We start from the raw sequence: 17,135 nt of genomic DNA on the forward strand, positions 1-17,135 counted from the left end.
TCGTTTTTTTTTTTTTTTTGACAGAATAAATACAAAAGGAGACATCCGCCCCAGATGTCACCTCGTACAAATCTACTATGTAGCGAAAGTCAAAGTGTCCAGTAAATCATTCTGAATTTTTGAAAGCATGTACTTGCTTCAGGTCTAAACGTTTTCCTCTAGTGTTACGACACTGATGTACCGCAGAAAATATTTACTAGCGCAACATTTTGTCTCTTCACCTCTAATAATACATTCAAGAAGATCATAAAAATTTCGAATATTGAGGTTTGACATTTGCACATGAGGAAAATTTAAATTAACAATTTTATTGTTTTACTTCTCGGTGGACGATTCCCTTAATTTCTCCTACAAGATTTATATTCTACATTTAAAAATCGAATAAAATATTCTTAATTTTTTGTATACGAATTAGTAATAAGGTATGGAAATCATTAAATATGATAATCTACAATTTTATTATTTTATTAATTCATTCATTTATTAATTAAATCTATTTTTTAACTTTAGGCTACTTACAAAAAAAGATATAACCTATTGTTAAAAAACAAAAAGAATCTTGAATTTTAAAGAAGTTTTATTTATTTGTCAACCGTAATTTATAAAGATCAAATATTTTTTTAGTTTTTATACGAATTAGTGACAATTAATAGAAGCAATGAACTATAACAATCTACAATTTTATTCAGTCATTCATTCATTTAGTATGTCCATTTTTTAACCTTAGGGTATTTATAAAAAAACATCTAGCCTATTTAAAAAAAAATGATCTTAAATTTCAAAAAAGTTTCATTTATTTTAAACCGTTATTTATAAAACTCAAATTTATTTTGATGTATTACTTAGGGATCGTTCACATTAGGGTGGTTCAAATTTCATTTTTTCGAATATCTTCATACATATCTCTCGAAAATTTGTTCGAATCCACACAAAAATAAATAAATTGTTTTTAATGACATTTAGTGGTGGTGCAAGCCCTATGAAGCTTCAGACGCATTTCCAATAAGAAAAAAATTTTTTTGTCCATTTTGATGTCCAGAATTCCTGAAAATAAAACCAAGAATCCAACGACCAAATTTGGACAACCAGCATAAAATGATTATATTAAAATTTTAAAAAAGATAAAAAAATTTCCTAAAAAAGAAAAAAAAATTATTTTTTGGGGATAAAAATAAAAAAATAGCAAAAAAAATAAGAAGGAAACCAATCAAATCTCCTTCCTTTTCTTTTTTATTTGTTTTTAATTTCATTCAAAATCGTCAATTTTAGCTGAATCGAATTTAAAATCAAAATTTTTCTTCACAATTAGCCACAGAATACGAATAAAACATTACTTTTTAAACATCACTCCCCACAAGTTTATTTTATAGTGTTCAAAATTAACCCCATAAAGGAAGAAAAATTGAAGAAAAAATTTCAAAATTTGATTTTTCCTGAAGGTTTCGAGCATTTTCGTTGATACAAATAACACAAGGGTGAGTTCACCACCCTGTAAGCCATTATAATTAGAAATAACTTGACAAAATAAAAGAAAGTCTTTATTTCAAAAATAAATTAAAAATGAATTGACAAAATTGAAACTTGGATATCCAGTTAAGTTTTCAAATATTTGTTTTTTTTTCATACAAATGACACGTGGGTGAGTTTGCCACTTAAAATTCATCTATCTTGGCTGACAATGAATGGCTTACCCTGTCAGCCATTATAATTATAAATAATTTGACAAAATAATAAAGAAGACCAAATTTCAAAAATAAATTCAAAAAACAAATCTCAAAAATTGAAATTTTGATTTTCACTGAAGGTTTGGGGAATTTTTGTTGATGCAAATGACACGAGGATGAGTTCACTACCATGTAAGCCATTACAGTTTGAAATAAGTGAACCAAGTGAAAAAAAGACTTCATTTCAAAAATAAATGATGAATTAATTAACAAAATTGAAACTTGGATGTCCACTGAAGATTTCAATTGTTTTTTTATATACAAAAGACACGTGGGTCAGTTTGCCATCCAAAATTTATCTCTCTTGGCTGACAATGAATTGTCCAGCCTCTAAGCTATTATAATTATAAATAATTGGGCAAAATAATAAAGAACGCTGAATTTCAAAAATAAATTAAGAACAAATTTAACAAATTACAATTTTTTGTCGAAAATTTACCTTTTACGGTAAAGAAGTTCTTAGTTAAAAATTTCTCTTGTTTGATTGCCAACAAATGGCCAGAAATAGTTGGACAGAACAAAAGAAAACCTGATTTAAAATAGAAATTAAGAACAAATTAAAAAATTACGTTTTGATTTTCAGTGAAGGTCTTGAACATTATTTTTGATACAAATCACACGTGCGTGAGTTTTCTAACAAAAATTCATTTATCTTGGCTGACAATGAATGGCTTACCCTGTAAGCCATCATAATCATGAAGAATTGGGAAAAATAATAAAGAATGCTAATTTGCTTAAATAAATTAAAAACAAATTAAATCTTTTGGTGTAAAAAATTTATCTTTTACGCTAAAGAAGTCCTTGGTTGAAAATTTATTTTTTATGGCTGCAAATCAATAGGTTACTCTGTAAGCCATTATGATTATAAATAGATGACCAAAGAAATAAAAGAACCGATTTAAAAAATAACTTGATAATACATTTAGGAAATTAAAATATTGATTTTCAATTAAGGTTTTAAGCATTTAAGTAGATACAAATGACACATGGGGGTTCGCCGCTAAAAATTCATCTATCTTTGCTGTCAATTAAAGCCTTACCACATGTAAGCCATTATAATTACAAATAATTGGACGAAATAATAAAGAAAACTAAATTTCAAAAGCAAATTGAGAAAAAATTTTAAAAATTTAAATTTTTAATGTCTGTGAAGGTTTCGAGCATTTTTGTTGATACAAATGACACGAGACTAAGTTGTCCACGCTCTAGCCCATTATAATTATGAATAATTGGGCAAAAGAAACAAGAAAACTGAATTTAAGAAGTAAATTAGGAATAGATTTCAAAAATAGAAATGTGGAATTTCAGTGAAGGTTTTGAGCATTTTTGTTGAAACAAATGACACGTGGGTTAGTTTTTCACCCAAAATTCATCTGTCTTGGCTGACAATGAAAGGCTTACGCTGTAAGCCATTATAATTATACATAATATGGCGAAATAATAAAGAATAAGCCATTATAATTATGCATAATTGGGCGAAATAATAAAAAATGCTAGATTTAAAAAATAAATTAAGAACAAATTTAAATATTTTGCGAACATTTATCTTTTACAGAAAAGAAGTTCTTGTTTGAAAGTTTATCTTTTTTGACTGCCAATGGATAGCTTACTCTGCGAACCATTGTAATCATGAATGATTTTGCAAAATCATAAAAATAAATTAAGAAGAAATTTAAAAAATTAAAATTTTGATTTTCATCGGAGGTTTCAAAGATTTTTGTTGATACAAATGAAGTAAATTAGGAATGGATTTAAAAAATACAAAATTTTGAATTTCAGTGACGGTTTCGAGGATTTTTGTTGATACAAATGACACGTGGGTGAGTTCGCCACCCTGTAAGCCATTCATCACAGGGCGAAGCTTTGGCTGTCAGCGACGATTTAAACTCGTCAGATGCATTCTGTCAACCGTTAATCGCATCTTCTACTGGCCTACGAAATTCTCGATGGAGTCACTCTCGGAACTGCAGGCCCTTAAGGCCAATGCTTTGACGGTTATTTTGGGGTTACGGTAATATATCCGTTGGCAATACACGACGGAGGACGAAAATGGAAATAAAGTAGAAGAAAAAAAATTGTTAAGGGTCCTCACCTAGACTTGGAAACTTGATAAAAGCAGATGTATCAAAGGCGCAAGAGTGTGTTTTCAATCAAATCTAATGTCCTCATCAACTTAGGGTTCATTTATAAACCCAAATTTCTCTATAACCAAAGAAAATAGCGTGATTTTTTAAACAATAAGGAGAATAATAAGGAAATTATTTCTTTTAAATACAATGAGTGTAAGTGCCATATTGAATTTAATATGAAACACTTTATATCACTAAGATTTCAAGTTCAAATTTAAATACAAAAATTTATTAGTACAATATAGTACTCATACAGTAGATGAATTTTGAATAAAAAAAGATTTTCTTTAGAAAAAGATGAATTTTCAATCCAAACAGATGAATTTTGAACAGCACGAAATTTTAACCAAATAGTTGAACTTTGAAACAAAAGAGAAGAATTTTTAAAAAATTAGTTAAAGATGACTTTTTAATCAAAAACGGCGAATGTTCATTAAAAACGGGTAATTTTTTATTAAAAAAATGACTTTATCAAAATATTGAAATTTTTCTCCCACAAAAGATGCATTTTCAACCAAATGGCCAAATTTTCAAACAAAAAGACTAAAAATCAACCGAAAATAGTTGAATTTTCATGCTAAAAAGAAGAATTAATTAGAATATGGTGGAATTTTTAAACTAAAATTTGGATTTTTTAACTAAAACAGATTTTTTTAAGATAAAATGAAAACGCTTAATTTCCAGTTTCAAAAATTAAATTTTAAATAAAAAAGCGATTTTTAGACAGCTGAATTCTACCAAAAAAGACATTTTTTTAACCAAATAGTTGAATCCTCAACCAAAAACAAGATACTTTCAAGTAATAAGATTATTTTTCCAATAAAAAAATTTCAAAAAAAAAATGCTTTTTCTACTGAACAGTTAAATTTTAAATAAAAAATAGTACATTAATAAACAAAAAAGGAATAGTCATATTTTCATATAAATAAATTAATTTTTAACAAAAAAAAGTAACTTCCAACGAAAAAGTTTAGTTTTCATTTAAAGATAAATTCATCAATTTCATCCAAAAACAGGATTTTAAAAAAGAATAATTGTTAAGCAAAAAATTGAAATTTCCTAAAAAATAGTTCAATCTTCACGCAAAAAAAAAAGAATTTTCAACTAGATAAAATCAATTTTCAATTGAGAATATCAATTTTCAGAAAAAATAGAATAGTCACATTGTTAGTCAAGAAAATTACTTATGAACTTCCGATTCAAATTAAGATTAATTTTATGAAAATGATGTCTAATTTGCAAGCAAATAGATAAACCTTCAGCCAAAAAACTAATTTTTAATAGCACAGTTTAACTTTCTACCAAAATTTTAAATTTATGACCAAAAAGATAACTTTTTGACAAAATAGTTGCATTAGCAACAAAATAATTAAATTCTCAATCAAATAGTAGAATTTTCAACGAAAGTAGAACTGTATAGTAAAAATATAATAGTAGATAAAAAAAATTATCTAGGAGTTGAATATTCATTTCTTTTTGTTAAAAATTAATTTTTTAACTGAAAATTTATCTCTTCAAACATTTAAATTCTTTTTTTGAAAATTCAACTGTTTTGTTGAGAACTCATCTCTTTGGTTCGAAATTTTGTTATTTTGTTCAAATTGCAACATTTTTCTTAAAAGTCGTCTTTTTGAGTTGCAAATTTAAATATTTAAAAAAATTAAATGTTTACTAAAAATTCTTATAGTTTGTAGAAAAATTCGCTATTTTGGCTTGTAAATTCAACACTCTTAGTTGAATTTTTTTGTCCGAAGAATCTATTCCAGTTGAAAACTCATCATTTTAGTTGAAAATTCACCTCTTCGATTAAAAATTTAGTCGTTTTGTGAAAAATGCAACTTCTTCGTTCAGAAATCATCTTTTTGTGTTGTAAATTTAACTATTTTAATCAAAAATGCAACCATTTATTTGAAAAATCTAATGGTTTGTAGATAATTCTGCATTCTGGCTTAAAATTCCATCAATTTTGTTGAAACTTTTTTTCTCTTGTCTGAAGAATCATTCTTGGTTGAAAATATAACTCGATTTTAGGACATTCTTTTTTTTTATTATTTGAAAATTCATCTCTCCGGTAGAAGTTTTACGTTTTCTAGTTTAAATTTGAATTCAATTCGTAGATTTTTTAAAACAAATACGATAAATTCTCAATGAAAAATTGAATAGCTGAATTTTCAACTGAAAATAATTACTATTGTCCAAAAATGGAATGTTAAAATTTTCAGTTAAAAGAATTAATTTTAAACCACAAAAAAATGTTTTTAAGCAAAATAATTAAATCTACAAATAATATATTTAACTTTTCATAAAATAGTTCAATTTTCAACCAAGTAGTTGGATTTTTAACTAAATAAAATACATTTTTAACTAAAAATGGAATTGCCGAATTTCGACTTAAATAAATTAACTTTTAACAACAACAAAAATTAATTTTCAACAAAATAGTTAAGAGTTAAACAAAAAAAATTCCGTACTAAAATCAACAATATTCAACCAGAAAAATTATTTTTAATTAAGGGAGTTCAGTTTTAAAATAAATAGTTGAATATTTAACTACAAAAGGTAAATTTTAACTAAAAATGCAAAATAAAAATTGTAGTTGAAAAATTATATTCTGTCAATCAAAAAAAAAATTCAACAATATTCTTCAATTTTTAATTAAGGAATCAATTTACTATCAAAGTATAGTTGGATCTTCAATACAAAGGGAAGAATTTTTGAAAAAAGTTAAATTATAATCAAGAAAACATCTTTTTTACCAAGCTGTTTAATTTCTTATGAAGTAAATTCATTTTTCATCCAAAAGTTGAACTTTCAACCAAAAACAAAAATTTTCATGGAAAACAAATATTTTTGTAAGCCGAAAAAAAATTTTTTTAACGAAATACAGTGAAATCCTTCAATAGCCCTCCCTTCTATAGCCCTTCCATAAGTAGGCACCGCGCCGCAGGTAAGAGTAACAGTTGCTACACGGGGAGCGCGGTGTCTGCATTGTCACTCTATAATGAGTTAGTTCCCACCCTCTGTCAGCCAAAAAGTAGGCGCTATAAAAGCGCTTCACTGTACCTAAATTTTCAACTAAAAAATATCAATGTTCAACCAAAAAGGATATAGTGAAATTCTCGATTAAGAAAATTTATTTTCAACAAAGAAAAGCAACTAAGAACTATTTGGATTACATATGTAAATTATTCCAAACGATTTGAATTACTCTGGATTACAAGCAGATTACCCTATATTACAGGCAGATTACTCTGGATTATAAGTGGATTATCTAAATTACTTAAAAATAACTGGATTAAAAATAAATCACTTCAGATTATGACTAGATTTATCTGGATTACGAATGAATTACTCCGGCTTATAAGTTAATCACTCTGGGATATTAAGATTATTCCAATTTTTCTTATATTACTCCAGATTACAAATAGATTATATCGGATTACACTGGATTTCTCGCACTACGCCGCATTACCATTTGGATAATCAATCGACGCGTCTCGAAGACGCGAACAATTACATTATAGTATTATTGTATTTTGAATATTAAAAAAATGCCCTCATGTAAATATGTTATCTTTTTTTATTTCAAATATTTTAAGGAAAAAAACACTTATAATTAGCTGATCTAGCTGAAAGTACTATCAGACCTAAAAATTAATTGGGGCTACTATTAATCAAAATTTCTTGACCATTGCTCTTTTAATTTTCGAGTTATGGTCATTACAAACTTTCCTCCATGAGAAAGCAATTCATTCTGACACTCAAATAGGGGGAGATGTCACATGATGTGACCATGACTATTACCTTCAATTTCATTCCTGATAATATCTATGAGATCTGATTAGACCTATGAGATGAAATTTATTCTTAATGTCAAGAAAGTTTTTCTCATACAAACATAATTAACTATTTTTTAACCTTTACAAAACGGTACAAGTACATAGGTCATAAAAGGTCAACAATAGGTCGATCTAACACCTCGAAGACGCAAACAAATACATCATAGTATCCTTGTCTTTTGAACAATAATAAAATGTGCTCATATGAACATGTTATCATTTTTGTTTTCAAATATTTAAAGGAAAAAACCACTAATAATTAGCTGGTCTAGCTGAAAATACTATCAGGCCTAAAAATTAATTAGGGCTACTATTACTCAAAATTTCTTGACCATTGCTCTTTTAATTTTCGAGTTATGGTCATTACAGACTTTCCTTCATGAGAAAGCAATTCATTCTGACACTCAAATAGGGGGAGATTTCACATAATGTGACCATTATTATTAACTTTAATTTAATTACTGATAATATCGATGAGATCTGATTAGATATAGAAGATAAAACTTATTTATAATATCAAGAAAGTTTTCCAATTGCTCATTTACTTTTAGAGTTATGGTCATTACAAACCTTCTTTTATGAGGAAGCAATTCCATCTGACACTCAAACAGGGGGAGGTGTCAGATCATATGACCATTATTATTAACTCTAATTTAATTTCTGATAATATGTAGGAGATCTGATTACATCTATGAGATCAAATTTATTCTTCATATCAAAAAAGTTTTTCTCATACAGACATAATTAACTTTTTTTAACCTTTATAAATCGTTACAAGTACATAGATCATAAAATCATTTTTGTTTCCAAATATTTAAAGCAAAAAACAATTCTAATTAACTGATCTAGCTCGAAATACCATCAGACCTGGAAATTAATTAGGGCTATAATTAATAAAAATTTCCTGGCCATTGCTCTTTTAATTTTCGAGTTATGGTCATTACAAACCTTCCTCCATGAGGAAGCAATTCATTCTGACACTCAAATAGGAGGAGGTATCACATAATCTGACCATTATTATTAACTTTTGTTAGATTCTTGATAATATCTATGAGATCTGATTCGATATAGAACATAAAATTTTATTTTCAATATCAAGAAAGTTTTCTCATAAAAACATAATCAACTATTTTTTAACCTTTATAGATCGGTATAAGTCATAAAAGGTCCAACAACAGGCCAATCGACCACATCGAAGACGCAAACAAATGCATCATAGTATCGTTGAATTTGAATATTAAAAAAATGTCCTCATATAAACATGTCATCATTCTTTTTCCAAACATTTGAAGGAAAAAAAACATTTATAATTAGCTGATCTAGCTCAAAATACTATCAGACCTGGGAATTAATTAGGGCTACAATTAACCAAAATTTCTTGACCATTGCTCTTTTAATTTTCGAGTTATGGTCATTACAAACTTTCCTCTATGAGGAAGCAATTCATTCTGACACTGAATAGGGGTAGGTGTCACATAATGTGACCATTATTTTTAACTTTTTTCTCATTTCTGATAATATCTAAGTGATATGATTAGATCTGGGAGATTAAACTGTAAATAAAAGATATGTTAAACCTTTTTTGTCATAAATCAATGTCTTGAATAGAAGCCAGGCAGAGAGCAACATGCAGTTTCCGTTTCGTCTTTTGTGTTTTCTTACAAGCCGCTTTGTCTACAATCCTCATGAGGTATGAACATTACGCTACATTGTATCTCAGAACTGGAGTCTCATGCTTTGTACAGGGTTGATTTATTTGAGAACTTGCCTTGTTCCTCAAGACTAGGCAATTACTGTCACCATCCAAAGAGATAGCTGATACGCAGGAAGGTATTTCAGTACCAAAACAACTTCTCTCATTCTTCGCGTTCCTGTCTAGTCTTCAACTTTATTCAATAACATAATAACAATAACATTTACCCTTATTTTTATTCATAAAAAAAATATTGAATGTTAGGAACTCGAATGCTGCGAAAAATGGATTTTGGTTTTTATGATCTTGGATTTTAAAACTTGGGTCGGCAAAATATAGATAAGCCGTACAATCTGGATATTAATTTCTAAAATCCTGGATTATAAAACTTAATATTTATATTTTGCGGCTTACTATTATCTAGCAATTTTTATTGTTTAAGGCGCTCAAAAGGTGCCCTAATGAAGCTCAGAAAGCTTCGAGAAAATTAGGATAGAGCTATTGTTAGAAAAAAAAATTACTCGAAATTACTGTGGATTACCTACGATTACTCCAGGTAGAATAGGATTTAACGGGTTTCATAAAATTATGGTGGATTACTCCGCCTAAACTAAATTCACGCGAATTTTTCACCAAAAAGTTTTAATTTTTAACAACATTTTATAATTTTGAAGAAAATACAGTGAAACCCTTCAATAGCCTTCCGTTCTATAGCCCTTCCAAGAATCGACATCGTGCAGCAGGTAGGTGTAACCGGAGCTGCGCGGGGTGCGTCGTTGTCACTCAGGCGAGCACTCAGGCGTAAACAAACAAAAGCGGAGCGGGGTATAATGAGTTAGTTCCCACCCACCATCAGCCCCAAAATCAGCGGTATTTAAGAGTTTTTTTCATATATGTAATTTTTACCAAATAGTTGAATTTTCAACCAAAAACATAATTTATGAACCAAGAAGATTACATTTATAGCGAAATTAGCGAAATAGAAGACTTTTCAATGCAATAGTTACATAAATTTTCAACGAAGTAGTTCAATTATTAGCTAAAACTGTTCAATTTTCAGCGAAATAGTTGAATTTTCAACTAAAAAAGCTCAACTTTTCACTAAAAATGGAATAGTTAAATTTTTCGTAAAAAGGTCATTTGAAACATAAAAACCAATTTTCTACAAAGTAGTTCAATTTCAACCACCAATCTAAGCTTTTAACTAGAATTATAAATCTCAAACTGAAATAGTTAAATTTTCAGTAAAAATCTCAATTTTCAAATAAAAAAATTAATATATTTTTTAAAAATAGTTACTTTTTTGACTAAAATGATGGGTTTTAACAAAATAGTTCAATCTTCTACTGAAAGAAAACATTTTCAACAAAAACTTGATTTTTCAGCCAAAAGCAACACTTTAAGAAAAATAGTTTCTTCTTTTTTGTAATATAGATTAATTTTAACCAAATAGTTGAATTTGTAACTAAATAAGATCAAGTTTAAACGAAAATGGAATAGTTATTTATTCGATTTAAAAAATTAATTTTTTACAAAAAAACTGATTTTCAAAAACATATTTTAATGTTTAACTAAGAAATATTTCCAGTTAAAAATATTCAATGTTTACCAAGAAATGCATTTTTAACTAAAATGATACATCATTAACTTTTTCAACAAAGCAATTCGACTTTCAACGAAGGATAGGAATTTTCCTCTGAAAAAGATAAGTTTACAATTATTAATAGATTAGTAAAAATTTTTAGTTAAAAAACTAAATTTTCAGCCTACAAAAAACAAGACTTTTCAACAAAATTGTTTAACTTTCAACAAAGTAGTTAAATTTTTCACCAAGAAGTTTATTGTTCTAGCAAAAAAGATGAATTTTTAACCAAATCTTCGAATTTTCAACGAAATACATGCTTTTTCAACAAGAAAAGTTAAATGTTTACCAAATATTTGAATTTTTTAAAAATTATTTTTTCAAGAATTCGTTGAATTTTTAAATAAATAATTGATTTTTCAACCAAAAATATGAATTTGTAACCGAGAAGATTAATTTCGTATTAAAAAAGATAAATTTTTAAGAACATGCTTGAATTTTCACCTCACGAGATGAATTTGCAACTAAAAATAGACATCTTTACCAAAAAAACTAATTTCTAACAAAGCTGTTTGACTTTCAACTAATTTGTTGAAATTTCATCTAAAAAAGATAAATTTACAATTAAAAATAAAATATTTAACATTTTCAGTTAAGAAATTAGTTATCAAGCAAAAAGATTCATTTTTCACCAAAAGGACGAATTTTTAACAAAATATATGAATTTTCAACTATAAAAAAAAACAATTTTGGAAAAAAATAGTTAAATTTTTAGTAAAGAAAATGAATAAAATAGTTGTAAATATTTGCATTATCTACCCTATATAAATTAATGCGAATTAAGTGGACTAATTTGGATTACAAGTTAATTACTTGGATTACCTAAATTACTTCGAATGAATGGATTAAAAACGGATTACTTTGTATTAGAGCTAGATTACTCCAAAGAAAAAACTCTCTTTTGTTAAAGCTCTTTTGGCTTTAACGAACACATTCTCATCACGTATCTCTTGCTTCGCACTTGATTTTGTCCAACATGTCAACTTTTCTACATTATACACAACACTTTTATATCAATTATCATACATTTTTTATGTAACTCTGCCTGGGATTCCTTATTGAAAAATTGCAAAATAAAAAGCAAATTTGTAGTTTTTTCCAGGGCGCGCAGTTTGAGCTTTTTCACTTTTTTCGTATCTTGCATAGTTTGACCAAAAAATGGAATTTTTGAATTTTTCATTATTTTTGGTACGATCAAATTTGGAATGTTCAACTTTTCGACCAAATTAAAAAAGCTGTTATCGTGGTCCTGTAGGGCTTTCAAAAAGCAACGTTTTTCTTTTCCTGGATTTTTTTTCATATCATGCGTTGTTTGACTTAAAATGTTCATTTCAGTTTGTTTTTTTGGATTTTGAAAATTCTCTAACTCTGATCATTTTCTTTTTATAGAAAAAAGTCATGGGGATAAATTGTTTGAGCTTCTGAGTACTATGAACAACCGTATATAGAATATTTAAATCTTAAAAAAATGTGGTCTCAAAATTTTTTTGTACGATCATCTTTGGAATTTTCAACTTTTTGACCAAATTGAAAAAGTTGTTATCGAAAAAAGTCATTAGGATAAATTGTTCAATTCTTTTAATACTATGAATAACCATACAGAGAAATTTTGATTTTTTAAAAAAGTGGTCTCAAAAATATTCAAAAAGTGCCCACTTTTCGAATTTTTATCCAAAATGGCTGGCTAACGAACTTGACCTTTAGTTTATGACACTAAACGAGTGTACCAAAGGGCAATCTAATAGATTACTTTTTTCAAAAGTTATCGTGTTCACAGATAGTCAGACAGACAGACATACAGACATACAGACAGACACATTCGTAAAAACCTGTTTTTCCGATTCAGGGGGTCTCAAAATGTGGACATTAGACAAAAACTGGGGGGTCAAGTTTTACACAAATTTAATACCTTCTCTGATGAGAATGTAATAAATTAATCTGAATTACTTTAATTACTGTGGAATTGTTTATAACAATATTTTGTTAAAAATTGACTTCTTTTTATAAAATCGGAAAAAAATCAGTAGATGCATTATCCCTTAACAGAATCGCAAAATACTAACCAACGTAAATTGTTACTTTTTTCAATATTATTATTTAAAAAATAAAAATCCACTTTTCCCCCACCTTGCCAATTTTGGATTTTCAGTACTAACAAAAAACCTTTAATACTTTGCAGGCTTTCTGTTTAAAGTACCTGTTAAAAAAAAGTTGTTATATTTTTTCATAATAATTAAAATTCATTACGTGTGTCCCTTAACGAGCGAACGCGCAACCTTAATTTTTTTTTAAATATTTCATAAATTATTGGTCGCATAAAGTACAATGGGGGCTCATTTGAAAAAAAATTGATGAATTTAAAAAAAAAACTTAAGTATGCTGTGGATTTAAAGTGGCTATGTTTAATATATAAGATAAAATAGATAAAATTATTCGTTAGTTTTCAGGGTGACTTTTATAATTATTCCCAGTAGCCTACATCACCAAACGGGCGTTTTAACCGTCGATCGTAAAGACACGGTATCAAAGGCCTAATTTACGAGATCCAAATTTACAGATAGCGAAAATCTGCCGATCTATTTCTATTTAGGTTTGCTTCATGTCCTCTAACCAGGTATTGTGAGAAATGAAAATATTTTCTATAAATAACGTTTTTTTTTTTTAATTGAACGTTAAATACTCAAATTTTGTTTTATAACATCTTCTTTTGGAATTTCAGAGCAATATTGAACTGATAAAAGTTGACAAAATTCTTTAAAAATTTTTCAACATTCTATCCTTTGGTGTACTAAAGTTTTTATAACTTAGAAAAAATTGTGCTAGTTGAAATTTTTCTAAAACATTTAATTTTGGATATCTAAGTCAATTTTTAATAAATTGATTAATATCCATTGCAAAAAATCAAAATAAGATCAGTAATTTCAATAACTTCATTTTTTCGTAATCTTGAAATAGATTACACAAAAATATGTCCCACTTTACAAAATTTTAATGTTGGTTTTCACGTTGAGTTTATGTTGAAGAACTCATTTCTACGAACTTCATGATATTGAAATAAATTTTTAAAAATTTGCAAATATACAGAAATCTTTTTAAACCTATTTATTCAATAGATTATAAATGTTCATAAAGCAGAACGAAATTAAAAATCTTAATAATTTAAAAGTTTCTAAAAAGACTGCGAACATTTCTTCGAGATACTCCAAGAAATGTTCTAATTAAAATAAAAATACTAATTAAAATCAAATAAGAAATTTCACGACCAAAACAAATTATTATTTCAATTTTTTTACCAAAAACTTTTTGTTTTTTTAAAAAGTTATCCGAATCTTTGGGGAAAGTTTATTGTTGATTAGGTAGTGGAAGTTTCAACCAAAAAAAGATAAATACTCATCAAGCATGAATTCATTATATTTTGAATTTAAAAAATTAAGTTTTTAACAGAATCAAAACGAATTTTCAACAAAATAGTTTAGTTTTGAACCAAGCAGATAAGTTTCAACGAAAGAAGAATAAATTAAATTAAAAATGGATTAGTTAGATTTTCAGTTGAAGGAAATAATTTTCAAACAAGAAAAAAACGAATTTTCAACCAAATAGTTAATATTCAGTAAAGAAATTAATTTTTTTTTAAATTCTTAACAATATAGTTAAATTTTCTACAAAGTAGATTATACATGCAATAAAAGGTTTTTTCAATCGAGAAATATATTTTTTGTGTTAAAATTTTTTTTTCATTTGAAAAAGGTAACACTTGGATTATCGCTGGATTGAAATGGATTACAAGTAGATTATGTTGGATTTGAACTAGATTGCTCCAGATAAATGTGAATTACTCTGAGATATTAGGTTTATTCTAAATTACTTTCATTACTCCGGTTCACAAATGGATTACCCTTGACTAATCTGTATTGCAAGTGGTTCACCTAGATTATGGGGGAATTTTTCTGGATAAAAGTGGATTAAGGTGAAATAGAACTAGATTGCTCTGGATTAAAAGTGAATTACTCCGAAATATTGGGTTTGCCCCGAATTACTTTCATTACTCCGGAACACAAATGGATTACTCTAAATTACTCTGTATTACAAGTAGATTACAAAATATATTTTCCTAATTATTCTAAAGTACAAGTGGATTACTCCGGAATACTGATATTATTCAGAATTATAAAAGTAACTCCAGGTGACAAATGCATTTCTCTAAATTTTAGAGACATTACTCCGACTTAAACGTGTATCACCGATAATTTAGAACTGGATTATATTATATATATTACTTGAATTATGCTGGATTGCATTTAGATTTCTTATTATTACACTATATTATTCGGAGTACACTAGATTACTCGCAGTTGAAAAGTTTTCAGAAAGATAGGTCAGAATCAGGTGTAAGATTGGATGGAATTGGATTACAATGGATTAGATCAAATCGCATTGGATTTGATTGGATTTTATTGGATTGGGTTGAATTGGATTGGAATGGATTGGATTGAAAGGGATTGGTTTAGATTAAATTGAATTGAAATAGATTGGATTGGAATGGCTTGGATTGGATTGGATTGGATTCGAATGGATTGGATATTTCAGAGTTTCAAGAAAGACTCCAAATTTCCTTTTAAAGTTTCGAACTATCTTTAAAAACCTCTATCATTTTTTAAGGTTTTATAGGACATAAACCCTTATAGTTTTGGACGAGTGTCCCTCCGTCCGTCACTCTTTCTCCAAGAAAGAAAAGTAAGGGGAAATTCTAACTCACAACTTACAATTCACATCTCACAAGTCACAGCTCACAATGGGAGGGAAAGTAAGGGAAGTGACGGGAAATCAAGGGCGGTAAGTAAAGGAAATTAGGGAAGCGGAAGTAGGAGAAGTGATGGGAAATGAGGGGTGGGTGAATAGGGGAAGTAAGTAACTATATGAAGTGACAAGAGGGGGAAATATATATGAAGAAGAAGGCGGGGGTGAGAGAGGAAGTTGATGTTGAAGTGAGAGGATGGGGAAGTAGGGTTATACAGAAAGAGTAGGGGAAAGTAGATGGAGAAAAAAAAAGAGCATGGGTAGAAGAGGTTTGAATGACTAATTTACGACTTAATAGGCTACGAAAACCTTTTTGCAGGAGCAAGATGCCTTATTTGAGCAGTAGCCCTTATTAATCCGTTCTGTTGGACGTTTGTCCGTCCATTTGTCGCCCTTTTTCCCCTGGGAGGCGAGGGGGAGTGAAATGAAAGTTTGGGAATGGAAGTAAGGGAAGTGACGAGAAGGAAAATGATGGGAATTAGGGATAGAAAATAAGAGGAGCTAAGGCAAATTATCGGAGGTGAAGTAGGAAAAGTTAAGGGACGGAAAGAAGTAGGAGTGAGGGAAAGGAGAGTAAGAGGAAACGATGGGAAATTAAAGGAGGGTGTAGTGTTGAGTAAAATGAGGAAAAGTAATGGTGAATCAAAGGCAAGTATGCGAAATGAGCGAACAGGTGTTTATAGAAATGAGGGTAAAAAAATAGAGGAAATGGTAAAAAATTAGGGGAGCATGGAATTGTGGGCAGTGGAAGGGAATTACGGAAATGGGAGTGTTATTTGGGTAAGTGAGGATAGGGGAAAGTAGAAAACGTAGAATTTGAGAAAGGGGGGGTAGCGTATGTTGAAGTAAGGAAAGAGGAAATTGTGAAAGGGGGGTTAACTACTTACTTACGTCCTAATAGGCTACAAAACCCTGTTTTCTAGGCGTAATATACCGTGGGCTGACAACGTAAATGGGAGCGTGATACGGATAAGGCCAATTTTCACATGAGATGTTCGTCTGATGATGAGGAACGTAAAAATGGGTGCCTGGCAGGTGTGACTGGATGTGTTCACCTGTGGCGACCTGTCAAAGGTGTGAATTTTTGGCAGTTAACTTACGTGACTCGATTAAGGTTGAAAATTGGTGTACATGTAGGGGCTGACATTAGAAATAGCACCTGCGCATTGCCAGGCACTTAACTGGATGCAAAAGTGTTGCCAGGTGGCCTCGAAGTCGCCGGAAACTCAGGTGAAATTTCTTGAAATTGATTTTACAGGAAAAAGTTTGAAACAAAAGTTGGTCCACTCCCGGAGATGCATATTTTCATTG

Source organism: Belonocnema kinseyi, chromosome 6 (genome assembly GCF_010883055.1).
Source record: "Belonocnema kinseyi isolate 2016_QV_RU_SX_M_011 chromosome 6, B_treatae_v1, whole genome shotgun sequence".
Lineage (NCBI taxonomy): Eukaryota > Metazoa > Arthropoda > Insecta > Hymenoptera > Cynipidae > Belonocnema > Belonocnema kinseyi.